The sequence below is a fragment of the Drosophila grimshawi genome, unplaced genomic scaffold (assembly GCF_018153295.1).
Source record: "Drosophila grimshawi isolate 15287-2541.00 unplaced genomic scaffold, ASM1815329v1 contig_1367, whole genome shotgun sequence".
Lineage (NCBI taxonomy): Eukaryota > Metazoa > Arthropoda > Insecta > Diptera > Drosophilidae > Drosophila > Drosophila grimshawi.
The window spans coordinates 10,052,207-10,069,546 of record NW_025062889.1 but is presented as its reverse complement, the minus strand read 5'-3'; the positions used below and the strand labels follow the sequence as shown (position 1 = coordinate 10,069,546).

At 35.8% G+C, this 17,340-nt stretch overlaps 2 protein-coding genes across 2 annotated transcripts in view; one reads left to right on the top strand and one right to left on the bottom strand.

Annotated features, from left to right (window-relative positions):
* Positions 1-7,090, bottom strand: part of LOC6560071 — a 29,686-nt gene extending 22,596 nt beyond the window's left edge. Inside the window, exon 1 of the mRNA XM_001986288.3 lies at positions 7,031-7,090. The gene's annotated coding sequence lies outside the window, so the exon portion shown is untranslated. The remainder of the gene's footprint in view (positions 1-7,030) is intronic.
* Positions 7,091-12,139: 5,049 nt separating this feature from the next.
* LOC6559274 (diacylglycerol kinase 1) overlaps positions 12,140-17,340 on the top strand; it is a 38,967-nt gene continuing 33,766 nt past the window's right edge. Inside the window, exons 1-2 of the mRNA XM_032735239.1 lie at positions 12,140-12,157; positions 16,200-16,289. The gene's annotated coding sequence lies outside the window, so the exon portion shown is untranslated. The remainder of the gene's footprint in view (positions 12,158-16,199; positions 16,290-17,340) is intronic.

The following is a 17,340-nucleotide window of genomic DNA, read 5'->3' as shown; positions in this document are numbered from 1 at the left end:
TTTATTCTTGTGCGTCAATTGATAAATCGCATTTCTAATTGGTTTTGCAGCAATCGAGAAGATTCTGTTTTGAAATATATATTTAGCTGAAGGCCCTTTATCAGCTCGATTATTAAACAACAACACAACAACACAGCAACAACATACATATATAATGTGTCTGTTTATATGTTTCATAGAGATGAGTGCTCCCAATATGACTGAGTGCCTACACTCATCTATAATCATATTCATGTTCATCACATTCGTCTTTCGTATCGTTCAGAGCCAAGGTCAATATCAGTGGCAAAGTCAACGACGCGAAAGCCACAGCATCTGAAAACAACATGCACACATCAACACTCGCAACACTCATTCGCACACACATCAGTCTAGCATGCCTAGCATATTTGACATTTAATTTTCGGTTCATTTCATGACTCAAAGCGCCAGCTGGAAGCCAAAAACCTCAAAGGGAGGCCCCTGCCCAAGACCCACCGATTTCTGTGGCAAACAATTGGTGCGAGCATTAGGCATTCAGCATTTTGTGTTCGGTATTCGGTGTTCGGTGTTCAGTAGCAACAGGTGTAATTTATTAACGGGCTATTAGGCATTTGGTGGGCCTGAACTTCAAATTGTGTAATATGCTGCCAAACAGCCAACAACACACAGTCCATAGTCAAGCCAATAAAAACAATAGCAATCCAAAGCCGGCCGGACATCCGCGTTTTTAGGTCAAGCAGCAGCCGCAGCAGGGGCAGAGGCAGCTTTAAAACTATAAACTCATATAAGACCATTATAAATGTATACAAAATTTATATATATATATATTTATATATTTATGCGCACTTGCGCCATTCAACACCACAGTCCGGCGATTTCGGTTCATGCATCTAATCAAATTCAGATACAGTCAATCAAGTTCAGCTGCCAATTAGTGAAACTTTTGTTTCGTATCCATTTGTATTTTTCTTATGCATATCATTTTTGTGGGGGGAAAATACCCTTCTCAAGCCAAACCAAACCCAAGCCAAATGGTGAGTCAACCGCAAATTGCAAAGTTACTCGAAAGTCTTGCATTGTCTTAAAAGTTTACACGCATTTAATGCAAGTGTTTTCATTTGTTATCACAAATTGTCATCTAAATTTCACTAGAAATGAAAATACCAACCGATTATTCCTTTAAAAGCTATACGATTTAAGTGTCCCATGGTAAGAGTTTTTTGTCTAAATGTTAGCAATTTGGTACGGATATCTTCATAAGCTAAAAAGTTAGTTAATCATACAAAATATATTATTTAAACTGATCTTTTTCTATATCAGCTATATGATATACTGGGATTTGTTGTCCAAATGTGATGAGCATAAGTAAACTTATATAGTAAGTAAATAAAATAGTTGTTCACACGAGAAAAAGATTCGACAAACGATGCTAATCAGAAATGAATATAATTTCTAGGGTTGAAGACATCTCCTACAATGCGTTACAAACTTCACGACAAAATTGTAATACCCTCTGAAAGGGCATACAAAGTAGTAGGCGTTGTCGTATTTATATTTATGTTTATTTGTTTTAAAACTTCTTCATCCGGTATGGATACGGGTACGGGTATTATGTTAGTCGTGTTTGTTTTTCGTCTAAATGAAATAATCAATAGGAAAGAGTGCAGCATTTGCATGCAACGCTTGTTGTAGTCGCTTATTGCCTTTGTCTGTGCCCTGTTGCTATTTGGCATTTGTCGTTGTGTGGACACACACATATATATATATTTATACATATATACACTGGCAAACACACACATGCATAAATGCTGCATATGCGATTAAATGAGTATTGTGATCTGTTGTTGCCTTTGGTTGTCAACATGCTAATGTCTTGAAAACTTGTTTAATGCCGTTGTTATCTCTTTAGTGTTATTATTGAGGCTTTTCATGCCAATTTGCGTGGTCGAGTTGTGTTTTTATGATGAAAATTAGCTGCACACATTGTTGCATATTAGTGGGTTTCTGGTTCAAGTCCACACCCCATTCAGGCATCGAGTCTCGTGAATTGACGACGAAACAATTAAAGTCCATTTAAATCAATTGAAAGTTGATATATCGATGTCACGGGTCCCCTGAACTTGAGAAATGGTTATTCAATTTGCCTGCTGTCGCATTGTGCATTATTGTTATGCATTTCATTATATGGCATTGTACTCTGGGACTCCGGACTTCGACACGCTCTTTAAGGCACAATGGCTTTCGTTTAACCATACAAAACTTGTTTCAGAATTAAATTCACTTAATTAGTGGTTGGCACGAGTCTCAATTTGTGGATGCTGAGTGGCATTTTGGTTTCTTGCGACAAATAGGGATACCCTTTATGTGGAGAGCTTCTTGAATTGATGCTATCTATCAAATAGACGCAGATCATGAAGTTAACAAAAAAATCTACAACATCAAACATCATTTGAATTAAGCTAGGAAACTTGTTTGAACCAGTTTTATTTCTGTTTATATTCATTAAGTAAATACAGTATTATAATTTATATGATAAACACAATGCGCAGATGATTAAGTATTTCAGCTGCTTTGTACTTTGGAGGCAACCCTCGTCTCTTCCATATATATATTTATTTATATATTTACTTTATGATCACATATTGCAGTGCATTTGAATATCGTTTATTTATGCATAGGTTTTAAATATTATATAATACTTTATTTGACTTTAAACGTGTTTTCATTCTTTGTGCTTATCAGTTTTGGGTATTTATTTTTTTTTTCTTATTTTTATCGAGAGGTTTTTTTGACGTGTTTGTTTCGTTTCTATGTTGTTTTATCTGCGTGTTTAAATGTTTTAGCGAATTCCGGTTCGGCGACCCTTTCACTTAATGGACCGAAGCGTGTTTGACAAAATCTTAAATAATAGAATTAGACCCGGCTACACACATAGTCTGTAGGCACAGAAATGGTTATGAGCCTTAAATATATATATAAATGTTATCGAAACAAAATGTAACTTTTACCAATATTCATTTTTGATTGTATTAAAACGGATAAGAATCCAACGGATGTCACCCAACATTTTGCCATAAATTTTACAACTTTGAGTTATTTTTTAATATCTCCTATGAACATTTTTATTAACTTTTAAACATCAGCTTAAAGCGGATACGAATTGCGTTTATAACTTTGCTATTTTGTATTTTTTATACCCCTAATCCGCTAGGTATCATTTTCGATAATTGCTTAATTAGTTAACCAAAATTAGTTGTTGTATATTGAACTTAGGGTATCTCCTAGTCGAGCTGTCTCTGTGCTAAAACATTCGAACTTGTTCTTGTCACAGCGGAGAGATAAATTTGGGTTCCGATCAGACCATATTCTGTTAGCACCTACGTTTAAGCCACATATTTTTCTTTGTGCATCAGCTGTAAACAAATTTGAATAAGCCATAAGCAGAGCCAATGCCAATCGACGAGGCATTCAAAAGCCACGCAACGTGAAGTAAAAAATGTAAGTAAATAAATAATGCAACAACAAATACGGGCATTAAATATCGAACTTGGCCACAATTCACAATGCAAGCAATGCAACGAAAATGGTTTCGTGTGGTTTTTCGCATTCCTCACTCCACCGAGATCCCCCCTCCACCCTACCGCTTCCTGCTCCGCACCCACGTTTCGCCATCTCTCCGATTTTCATGCTTAAGTAGCTGCATGCGAGGGTCGTTGATTAGCTAATTAATTGATTTATGTTTTGGTTAGCTGCGAAACTCCTCAGAGTGACATCACTGCCACTTTCGACTGTTTCGACTGTTTTCGCTATTTTTGGTATTAATTCTATTGTGGATTTTGCGAATGTGGCAAATGTCTTTTGGCATAATTGAAATGGAAGTGTTGTCATATTTTTAATAGCCTTTATTAAGTATGCTTTGCAGCTGATGATAAATACTAATTCAAAATGAGCTTGGTGTGGGTGTTTTTGATTTGACTGCTTTGACTGCTTTGACGAATCGACGCATCGACAAATGTGGCAACACAAATAATTAATGAATGAACACGCTCATTGGCAATGCCAGTTAACATCCAACAAAAGTGTCAGCTTATTCACTTTTATTATTGTAGTTTTATTTATGTATACTCAATAAGGTTGACAAAATTTTCCAAAAACACTCGTCAAATTAATGAAAAACAAATATTCTCATTTCGATATGTGGTTTTCAACAATCCGTTGCAGACAAATACAATAACACAAATAACCCTATTGGCAAATATGCTAATTGAGAAATTTGCAATGTGCAAACGTAACCAAAACCACTGCAGCCACAATTGTTAATTGCGGTTGCATTGGCAACGCAATGTGGCCAAAATGCCACAGCCTAAGCTGCATGCGGGCGTTAAAATGGGTCTTACACAAAAAAAAAACCATTTAACACCAGCAGTGGCAACCAAAACATGGTCGAGGAGGAAGCAAAAGCATCAACATCTTAAATATTTGTTTTTTTGCTAGAGTTTAACTTATATTTAAACGGTTGCTGTGCGATGTGTAAACTAACTCTCAAAATACGAATGTGTCATAATAATAAAAGTAAGAAAAAGCTGATGTTAATCTTGTGAATATTAGTCATATTAGTTTCTTTTAATTTTAGAATAATTTACCCTGGTATTAAAAATCCGTTTAGTACTTTCTAAAACTCAGTTCGACTTTTTTTTATAGAGTGTAAATAAAATTGCTTCCATAAAAATCCAACGACTTCTTGATTACGCAAAGCAAACAGAAGTTTAGCAGTAAATTTATTTATAAATGACTTTTTACCCTGAACCCATTAAAAATGGGTAAAACGAGTATAATGGCTTTGTGCAAAGGTATGTAACAGGCTAAAAGAAGCATCTCCAAACCCATAAAGTGTATATATTCTTGAGCAGGATCAACAGGTAAGCCATGTGTCGTATATCCGGGACAAATCAAGTTATTTTATATATATATATATTACATATAAGATCAAAGAAATACTCAGTTATAGTGTATATGAGAATAGGTATTGTATTCCCATATACACTCAGCGCAATTCGATTAAAGACATTTGAATTTTTCCTTATAAATTTGAAAATAAAATTGTTGGTTTGTTGTTCCACAATAGTTTGCTATTTTAAATATACGTTAAATAAAAGAGAATAAAAATAACAAATTAATGATTTGTTTAGCCTCCAGATTTGTGAATAACTGAATAAAATCGATGTGACTTGGGTTCAACAACTTTTTAGAACTCAGATAGTGGGTTTAATTATTATAATTATTATTAATATTATCAATCCATCAGTTTGGCAAGAATACTGGAATATATTTAACAGCTGGGCTCAGAGTATTACTCGACTCGAGTTTACTCGGCTAGAGAATTGTTTTTGGCTCGATTACTTGGCCAACGCAGAAAACAGAATTTGGCAACGAGCGCCTAGAATACTGTTTATTTGAATTCTTGACTCCCATTGCCAAATTCTGCAAGAAATGTGACTAAATTTGAGTGTTAAATAAAAACAATGAAAATAAAAGCAAAAATTCTCAAATTTAAGCTTAGAATTTATCATTTGCTTTTGGCATTTTGCTTTGAGTCGATATTATTTGATGCCGCCCACGACAATTAACGTTTTATGATTATGCGATTATGTTCATTAACAAATTAACCAATGAGAGTCATTCGCGGTTTTGGGATTTTTTTTGTTTTGTTTTGTATTTTTATCATAATAGCTAAACTTTATAATGCTCGTGTTGTGTCAATTGGGGGGAGAACAGAAAACTGCATATTAATATCTATGCATCTATACATATATGGGATTTGTCTAGTAGATAGATAACATTCATTAAAATGAATATAAATAATTATTTATCGACTAACTGTCAACCAATTTGCATATTGTAAATATGTGTGGAAACAAAGCAAACATTCTGTTTTTTTTTTCGGGATTTGAATTTATGACTTGTGTTTGAAATATTGCGAATTGTTGGCAATTATCTAAGTAGTTAAAACATAAAAATTAAGCCGTTTATTATGTAACCGATCGAGGCTCGCATTTTTTGTTGACTCTTTTTTTATTGTTGGGTATGGCTATGTGTAATTGCTGGTTGATTATTCGGTTTTATGGCTGGGCCATTAAAGTCAGGATAATGCGCATTGAAATGGGGCACTTATCCTGGCTTAAAAAAAAAAAAACATATAAATACTTTTCGTATATACATATACATATATATATCTTTTGCGTCATGCAAATGTCTTATCTAATTCATGCAAATTTCGTATCTGTTTAATGACACAATAAATGGTAAAAGGGCTACACGATTTGTGGCAGCTAATTTTGCCATTTCTGCAGTAATTAGTTGATGTTAATTGGCTTTTACTGTCGTTGTTGTCGTTGCTGTTGTTGTTAAATAACATTTAAACTGTTCGATGCATAATTGAATTGCACATAGATCGCTAAAAGGCAAAAAATGAGCCAAGATCAAAAATTTGAATATTTTTTTCTGGTAACAAGTTTGTTCAAAAACGATAAATTAATACAATTTATTGTTAATTGATTTCGTCTTCAATTTTGTTGGCGAATTTCTTCTTCTGTGTTTGGTTTTGACTTGAAAGAAATGCTCAATTTTTGCACCGCCTCAAAGCAGAAACTCTGCACGATGGCAAAAAGAGAGAAAAGAGAGAAAAATAAAAACTGAAGATGAGCAAAGCGCACGCCAAAAAGCAACTTATGCAATTCCGTTTTCTGTTTGTTTTCAATTTCTGCTGCTGCGCTTTGCCTTTATTTTTTGTGTTTCTTTTCTTCGCCGCAATGTGTGTGTAAAAAATACAACACACACGCCACCAATTTGATGCACATTTTGTTTTTCCACATTTTCCATACACACACACACACTTTTCACAGTTTTATGCAGTGCACTCGAAATGGTGTCAGTAGAGGAATCTGATGTTTTTATTTTTATTTTTTCAATTGACACTGAGAAAGTATTTATTAATCATTAAATACTCCATATGCAATTGCTGGTTTTCGGTTTTTATTTTTATATGCACCTTGTGGTTGTTGGGGTTGTGTTCCTTGATGCGGATGCTGATAATGTCGTTGCGTTTTTGAAATTTGCGTGCACGCGTCTTCTGCGTATTCGCGCAGCAACCGATCAACCGACGCGAACGACTCGCAGAAAGAAACTGAAAACCGAAACTGAGCAACGCAAGAGCCAAAGACAAGAGCCAACGGGCCGTTAACTCGCTGCGCAGCTGCTGCTGCTGCTGCTGCTATTCACAATACTTTTTTTCCCGCTCATTTTAGCTTTTTTGTTAAGCCACAGCTGGTCGCTTAACTATCATTGCCTATTCTTAGGCTTGTACCACAAATAAGCAATAAAAGTAGTATTGAGTATTTACCTTTTCTTATAGTGCTCAGGTTGCATTTTGGTCTAACCACATTCGTCCGTCTGATAATCATAAGAGGAGCCATTAAATATTTTTGATACACACTTGCAGCTTGCAGCGACATCCGTTTGAAGGGTGCGCCTGAAAGTATGCTTGCAATAATGTTGGCTCGTCTCGCCAAATTACTGCAGCCAACAGTCGCGTCAATAAAAACTCTGCTACCGCGCCACAGGCGACCATCAAAATGTTTTTGTGGCGCTGCATTGACGTCATTTAATTATGATTACGGTACGCAGGGGAAATGGAACGGACAGCGGAAGCAGCGGTAAATGCAAAGTGTATCCTGCAGGAGACGCACGTAATAGCAGCAAATAAATATAAATATAAATATAAATAAATGGCCAACATTATGAGGCGGTGGCCAAAGTGATTTACCAACACTGTCATGACTCATAAAATGATTAAAAGCCCATGCAGCTGTCGACTCCATTTTGTTATTTTTTTTTTCATTTTTCGCTTTCATTTTTTTTTTATTGGGCAGCCATTAAAAATTTGAATTGTTGCACGCGCTGGAAATTCAATTAGCCACTCGCCACTGACCTTTGACCCGCTCACAACAGGCAGGTGCCAAGTGTGCTTATATCATCATCATCATCATCATCATTATTATTATTTTAATCCTGCATGATCATTGTCATCGAGTGTGTTTTTGTTTGGCTTCCTGAGCCTGCAACACAAACGTTAAATATAAAATCCTATTTATTTGCCAATTTTACAAGCCAGCGCACAGCCCAACGGCAAACGACAAGCGGCAAACGACAAATGACAATGACGTCAGCACACCAGGGCGTCAGGCCAGAAGCCAAAAACTATTCACACAGACAGCCAACACCCCCTGCCCTTTCCAACACTGACAGATTGTGGTATATGTGTGTGTGTGTGCAGCAAACGCATAATTTCATTACCAAAGCTCGGCGTTTGTTTTCAATGATGTCATATGGTCGCACTCGGCCGGAAGTCCCAAGTCCTTGTGGCCAAAGTTTAACGCATGCGCCCCAAAAAATTCACTTCAATGTGGCAATGTGATGGAATGCACTCGTCGCTCGTCGCTCTTCGCTCTTCGACTGTGACGTCATTGTTCTCTCTTAAGCTGGAGCAAAAACTGTCGCCAAGCACACAGCTCGCTGGCCAACAGCTGCTGCTGTTTGCAATATGAAAACACCCTGTAGGAAATGCGACCATTGAAATTTAAGTTTATTTAGTTTGTCGATCAGTTGTAATTCGTTATTTAAATTACTGCTTAAATATATTATTATTATTACTATTACTATTATTATTAGTATTGCTATTATTATTATCATGTTTATTATTATTTCTCTTGCGTTTACCATTTTGTCATTAGCTACTGGGTATCTTTCGGTGTCTCCTTTGCATACTATTTGTTCGCTCTCGCTTATTACAAAGGGGGGAGGGTGGGGGCTGGCACCAACTGCGTTCGGTTGCCGCTGGGCAGCACATGAGTAAATAAATATTTATGTTAAAGTGCGCCCGATTCTGCCGGAACATTATCCCTTCAGTTGTAAGCTCTTCATTTGCGTTGCTTGAGTTGACGTTTGTTGATTTGGCTTTTGTTGTCGCCTTGGAAGCTGTCAGGACATTAACCTCGTGCCCCGCTTGAAGTATTCAATTACAGGGCCAACCAACTATAACAATAGCAACAACAATAAAAAAAAACAAGACAACCAAAAAACCAACAAAACAAACATTTTCCTCAAATTTTCTGTAATTTATTGTGAGTTATGTTTTTTTTGGTGTATTTCAAGAGGCACTTGAGGGGCTGGGAGGATGGGGCAAAGACAAATGTCATATTATGCAAACATTGTGCAAACAATCTCTTTGTTGTTCTTGTTGTTGTTCACCAAAGATGTTCCAAGTAGCCATTAAAAGGCATAACAAAAAAGCCAAACAAAAAACAAACAAATCAATGGAGTGGTCGGGGAGGGGAGGGAAGGGGGTTGCGGGGTTAAGGCTCAAAAGGAATCCAAATCCAACTCGATTGACATTGACGCAAATGTAAAAAATAAATCAAAGACAAACTTTTTCTACTTTGATTTTTGTTTTTGTAGATTTTTTTTTGTTGTCAAGCGTCTGTCGGGCTCAAGCCATTTCGTGCAACATGCTCATGTACATGTGGCAAGAGGCAGCGTCGCAAAATTTATCGCCGGAAGTGATTTTGACTGAAATCCAATCAATAAAAAATTATGCTGCTGCTAAAAATAAAGCAAACGAATGCTCAAACAGACAACAACAACAACAAACTGAGGCAGTTTGCCAGTGCGTAAAAGGAGGCAGCTGTAAACCCCCCCCCCCACACACACCCACTAACCAACCACCCCCTTCTGTCTCTCTCTCTCTCTCTCTGTGAGGCAGCCACATCTGAAGTGAAGTGGTAATGTGTTGTAAAAAGGCCTGCAAAAAAAGCAACAACAAAATGGAAAAAAAAATTCCGCAAATTTATGAAGCGAATTTTTCTCTCTAGAGACACGCGTTGGCGGGCGGCGTGCAGAGTGGGAGAGGTGAGAGGGAGGGGCAGGGGGAGGGTTGTGAGTGGCTGGTAGATGGACCCTCTGTATTCGTTGGCTGCCCTTTGTTTTTATGTTTTTATTCTCATTACGTGCCACTTGGCTTTATTTTGCACAATTTTCAAGTTCATATTGCTCGGCTTAAGCTGCATATGCCACAGATTGTGGCAAAGTGCCCAAGTCATTGATTAACATAAGCCAATAATAATTTGCCTCAATGCTCAATCTGCTTCACACAAAACACATAATTATTATCGAATTATAAATGCCAAAACTAAATTGCGTGCCACAAAATGTTGCCAACTCTATGGCAACAAACTTTCCATTCAAGCATTATTTAAATATAAATTAAGTTTGCTTTTGGCTTTTGACTTGCTTTCATTTCGCTACAACTCAATTAATCCCCAGAGCAAAGGGCCCAAAACAAATTTACAATAGATTGTCTTGGGTTAGGTTATGGCCGTATTTAGGGGTTGGTTTAGGTGGTTTACTAGTTTATTCTTTAACCACAGTGGAGAAGAAGGAGCAAGGAGTGAAAAACCAAGGAGCTAAATTCAATGCGACGAAAGATTAGCTAATATGTTGGATGCCAGATGCTGATTTCTGGATTAACTGGAAAGAGGCTGAGAAAACATCTTTACAATTCTGTTTCATGACAGCTTCTAAGCTAAAGTTTCTCTAATTCTCGGGGGACCCATCTGAGAAGAGATTTCCTTAAGTTCGATGAAAGAGCCTAAATAACGTAAGTAAGTAAGTAGCTTTCAGTAAAAATCGGATTTTAAAGTTTCCCTTTGGATATTACAATATATTCAATATTTTCAATTTATTCTTAATATTTATATATTCTATTATATTAATAGCTCAAATTGATTTGCGTTATTTCATTTAAACCTGAGAATAATTGATTGATAAATCAGGAAAGAAGAAAAACCAATTAAAAATAAATTAGGGTAGTCAGAAAACAGTTCTCCCTTGATAGTAGGCAATAGTAAATAATGAGTGATTATTTCCATAGATAATGCAATAATAAGTTAACATAACAATAGCTGGGAGCTGAGCAGGAATGTTAAAGTTCAAATAATGCGCCATTTGAGATAAATCGACAGGCGAAAGGAGAAAAGCACAATGTAAACGAAGCGAGTCTCATCCAAACAATAGAAGAGCAGCAAGAAGAGGAAGAATGAAAGAAGAAAGACAAGCAAGCAATAAGAACATCAACTGAGCTTGTGGCTAAGCGTGCCATCTACAAAAAAAAAAGTATCAGCATACGAGTGAAAGATATAGAGCGAGAGAGAGAGAGAGATAGATGGGCAGATAGTGCGACTGGAGTGAGCGAAATATGTAAATAAACACAGGCAACACAAGTCAGAGCAAGAGGCGCAAAAGGTTGCCCGTTAATTTATGGCCACATCTTACACACTCACTTGCACACACGACATACAGCCAAAAAAAAAGGAAAAAAAAGGAGCACGTGCAATTTGTCAAATGAGCAATGCAGTGACGTCATAAGACGAATCTTTGATAACAGTGCAGCGAGCGACGCTCTTAAATGCCAGCACACAAACGAAGAGAGAGTACACGAAGCAATCTCCAAGCGCGACGGTCACGAAGAGAGCGAGAGAGCGAGCGTATAAAAGGGCGAGCACATTGCAAAAGCGCCTCAGTTCTCTAGTGGAAGTGCCGGTGTTAGCAAGCGGGAAAGAACTTGCAAAGCTTTCCAAGTGGGCAGCAGCAGCAGCTACAACTAAATACAATATGTACCAAAAGTTAATAATATTGCCGATAATAAACCAACAAAACAAATAGATCACGCCTCACATATATATATTTTTGTAAATGAAGAAAACTGTGTAAGCAGTGCAAGACAGTGTAAAAATGTGAGTTAAAAAAACAAAAACAGTTTAACGGATTTATGATTTAGTAAATAAACAAATATAAACAATATATATATATATATATATATATATATATATTTACGGTGTACATATGTATATAAAACTAGAGGCAGTAGAAAAATAACGCCTGCTGGCAACATTTAACTGCGCAGCAAAATATGCTAGAAATCCGAGCACAAAATTGAACACAATTCTCCAGTGAAAGGCGCCAATTATAATTTCAATAATTATACCAAAAACATCAACAACAACAACAGCAGCTGTAGCAGTAGCAGCAGCAGCAGCAGCAGCAGCACCAACAACAAAAAGAGGTAAGTGTGACACACACGTGTGGCAGCCAGCAACATGTTACTCAAAATGAGCAGGAGTAGAAATTTTCCAGGAAATATGTTAATTTCACATGTGTATTAAAAAAAAAAATGAGCTGCCAGTAAACATTCAGATGAGACTTGTAGACACAACACAAACACACACACACATATATATATATATATATATATATATGGTCTATATACGATAACTCAAAGCGTCTTTCGCAAGCAAAAAAAAAAAAAAAAAGAGGAGAAATGAAAGGAAAAAAAGACGTAAACAAAATAAACAAAAAATTTCAACATGAAGACGGCGAAAGAAACACGCCAATGAACGTTGTCCCAATGATGATATAAAAAATGAGCACAATCCCATGAAGAGAACCGACGAAAGAAAAATGGATATGTAAATGTAAATGTAAATGTAAATAAATAAAAAAAAGTACAACGAAAAATAAAAAGAAACACGCTCGTTAATAGTACAACACGACAAGCATTCAATTTTCATGCCTCCTCTCGAAAAGCGCGTGGAATTTTTATTGGGCCACATTTCATTTTTGAAGCACTTCCCCAACCAACACACAGTTGCAGCAATGCAGATGACAAAATATTTATAATAACATATGTTTGCCATATATATATATATATATATATATATATATATATATATATATGTTTTGCTATATCTGCGAGTAAATGTCAATTTGCTTGTCGACAAACACTCGAAATAAACATGTGTATTTTTGGATCCATTCGTAAACAAAACGCATTTCGGCACTCAACTAATTTGCCATCTTTTTTTTTTAATTTTTAGCAAGCCACTGACAAATAAAAAGAACAACAAAAAAAAAAAGAAAGAAAAACATGCTAAATGCTAACAGGCAAATATATCTTCCATTCATACATGGCCACTAATCGACCAAAAATGATTATTATTATTATCGCTAACAGCTATGGCCAATAATTGCCAATTTTATTATACACATGGCTCATAAAAATAATGCATAAATAATAATTTGATACACATTTAATCCTTTCGCGGCACAGCTCATCAGATAATAATACTACTACTACAACTACTACTAGCGCTGCTGCTGCTGCTGCTGCATACATATATAAACAAATAAATTGATCGCTTGCCATTGTTTGGGGCATTAAAAACAAATAATGGAAACCACCCAAACAGGCACCCAACCACCCAGCGAACCCCATGGCGTGCAGCCGTTTTACTAATAGTCGCCCAGTTGTTGTGCTCTCTTGAAAAATGTTTTATCTTTTAAGCAACAAAATAAACACAGTAAACGACTAGAAACAGTTTAAATAAACGCTGCATTCATTTGATTCATTCGCAGAAATTCAGCCTATAAATATCTATGCATATATAAATACATATACATATTTATATATATAAATATCTATGTATAATCGTTGTAGGCGTTGCATTAAAGGTGTCATGTATAATCAGTTTAGCCCCAACCTGCCGCTGACTGCTGACTGCTGACTGACGACACAGACTGTGATTCAATTATCTTGCCCCACCTTTTTGCAAATTTTCATTACGTGTACATAATTCGATTTTGTGCAAGCATTTTGAATACATATTTTTGTTGTTTTTCTTTTTTTTTGAGGCGCGGCCCACAATATGGCAAGTTGGTTTTAGCAGAGAGCGTTTTATCCACTTTATTTTTCGGCATGTCTGATTTTAATATAATAATTTAATTACTCACTTTTCATCTCATCTCATTTAATTTTTCACTTTGATTTTAATTTAAAATATTTTTGCTATTGAATCCTTTTTGGAAATTTGTGAACACAATAAATAAATTAATGAATATATAAGTGGATAAATCAAATTATAGAAATGAATAAATAAATGTCAAACTGCATTTTAATCCACCCAAAAATTAAATAATAAAATAAATAAATACAAAGTGGAAAAGGAAATAGATAAGCAAATTAAAAACTGCATTTCTTATCTACATTAAATAAATAAATAAATTATGAAATAAATAATAAAGAAAAAGAAAGATAAACAAATAAATTTAAAGCTGCATTTTCCTAGCATTTCCTTAAATTACGACCAACTTGGCAAATTCAAGGCAAATTCCAATTATTCCACGAGTAGTTTCAGCTCAGTCTCAATTTTTGCTCAGCGCTCATCTCCCCGACAAGAAATTCTCTGACAAAGTCGCAGAGGCTGTGATTTTGTTCTCGGTGTTTTTGTTGTTTCTGTTGTCTTTTGTTTTTTGTGGCTTTTTTTTTTTTTTTTATCTATGTACGTTGTTGTTGTAGACTAATTTGCGATAAACTGACACAAGATTGCAGCTACTTTATTCAAATTATTATGTGATAAGCCGCAACGCAACGCAGCGCAGCGCAGCCCCGTAGAGCAAACAGAGAGCAGAATGCGAATACAACAACAAAACGAACATAAATAAATGAGGAAGACGAAAACGTGGAATATCAAATGGTGACAAAAACACAAAATGAGGCTTGCCACTGATTGCCTTTTGCCATCCAAAAATGTTGCCCGCCTTGATTGCGCTTGGATTTTCACAATTTCAGTCAAAAAAGTTTTTCCACTTTGCTTTGAGAGCTGATAATTTGATAGGAAAAGGCGGCTGCTAAATAACGAACATTTAATGGGTATCCCAGTTTATCGGGAAACCAATTCAGGTGCACGGATTTTCCGATCGTCATACTTGTCGTATACGCATTGCGTATACGCCCCTTATTGTATTTTATATTTTATAGGCGGGCGACGAGTGTGCTAAAATAAATATTAAAGTTGTTCGCAGACAAACCACACCGGTGACAGGCACACACAAAAAACCACACCAACCCGACACACACACACACACACACACACACACACAAACACACACAAACACACACACAAACACACACACACACAGAGATGCATAAATAAAATTGTACCTTGCTGACCACTTTGCATCTGTCCTGTTTGAACAGTTTTGTAATGCGATAAACCCATGTTCACATAGTTCCTCAACATTCACAGAGCTGACGCAAGGCAAAGTTGCTGCTAAGCCCAAATCCATGTTGCATGTTGCAGCGTTGCAGGTACAACAGCTGCGTTTGTTTGACATTTTGAGCTTGCCTACGGGCAGTGCTTTGTTGCCTTGTCAACTTGTACAACGACCAAGCACAAGGGATAAATATTTAAATTTATGATGGAGTTTGCAATTTCAATATTTAACTTGAATAGGAACAGAAAATGATTTTAGGCTGCTTTTATATGGAATTAAGTAACTTAAAATCTACAACAGAAACTTGCTTTTATTTTTTGAGTTTCTAAACTGAAATTCTTAAATCAGTTAAACCATTTTACGGCTGCAGAAATGCTATCGATAATCGATTTATATTGAAATTCGGTGTGCAGCGAGAGCTATCGATTAAATTAGGCATAATTGTACTAGTTCTACTTAAATATAAAGAAATAGATAAACATATATCAATTATAAATGTTTATATACACAAATAGTTAAAAAATGATTTATCGATATCGATTTTTTGTGTCCCACAACTGATCGTTGAGTAATTGTTAACATTGAAATTCTTCTCGTATCTGCATTTTTGAAAATTACTCAGCGTCTTATCTATTCCGCACAGCTTTCGTTTTCAGTTGTTTAACATGAAAGCTAGTCTGCTATTTTTTGATAAGCCGTGTAACATGGTATTAAAGGCTTATAAATTTGACATAACTAAAAAAAGACTGAGACCGCCGCAGATCAACAGAGAGCGTTCAGTAAAAAATGCATAATCTTTTGGTATATCAAACTTCTTCTTCTTTTTTTTTGTTTTTTATCTCACAGATCATTTGCACCCCAAACATATTTCATTGCTTATGAATCTGAATAAACATTATGTATAATGTTGAACATGGTTTGCTTTCCGGCAGTTGTTGTTGCTGTTGTTGTTGTTGTTGTTTTTATTTGCCTCTCAAACAGTTTAAATTAATGTTGAGCAAATCTCAAAATCTCAATCTTAGAATTCTTGTTTTTTTCTCATTTCTTTTTTGCAGCATGAAGAAGTGAAGAGGTTGAGCTGGAGCTTTCTACATCCGTTTTGCAGAATCTTTAAATATCCCACAATAAGCAAAAACAAAAGGAAGGTACGCAAACAGTTAATCCAAATACGAAAATCAACATGTTCATAAAATGTAAATAGCTGTTGGGTCGGAGGTCAGCACGCGAATATGAGTAGATGTAGATTCCGGGCTGTTCTGGCCCAACCTTAACCCCGGGGTCAGCACGTACTTTTCCATATATATATATATATATGGCCAGGAGCAACTCGTAAATTATTTGCGCGCGTGTTCAACAAAATGTTGAACAAATAAAAGTGGCATGTTTGAGCTGTTATAAAAAATGCGAACGAGAAATGTTGTATGAATGATTAAACTCAGTTTTGTTGCCACTTCTCCAAACTATTACCATAATCATGTGTGGCTCTCTCTCACTCACACTCTCTCTCTCTCTCTCTCTCACTCTCTCTGAGTGGCTGTATTATGGTAGGTGTGTGAACAGTTTTATGACACATAAAGCACTAATATGTTTGGGGCATAAAAAAAAGCGCCATTAACCATAGCCGGGGCCATAAAACAATTTATCAAAATTTGTGACATTAACTAGCAGCGACATCCTCATCAGTCTTTGGATCCCAACGAGAATGCGACAGGACATTAATACAGCCATATATATATATGATGATATATATGTGTGTGTGCGTGTGTGCCACATGGTCATGCTCATTAGGCGTGTATATTTCACACACACAAACACACACGTAGAATTATTATAGATGAAAATATGAAAATGCAAATAGCACACATCTTAGTGTTATAATAATTTATATTATTGTGCTTGGGGTTTATTCAATTAAAGCCGTGTTGCAAGCGATTGCTTCAGAATGCTTCTACACTCGAAAGAAAATCTCCATATTTTTCTCCAGCTTATTATACAGAAAGCTTATTATTTCATTCTAAAAATCGAGATTTTTGCCTGGCTAAGTATTTCTAAGCTTTTCTTATTATTATTAAAAATATATAAACTTTCCAGTTTATGTTTGTTTGGCATTGTTTAGCAATCTTTTTTGTTGCCTGAAGTATTATTAAATATTAACAGAGCATAGCATATATCGTGTCACTTTAGCCAGAAAAAGCA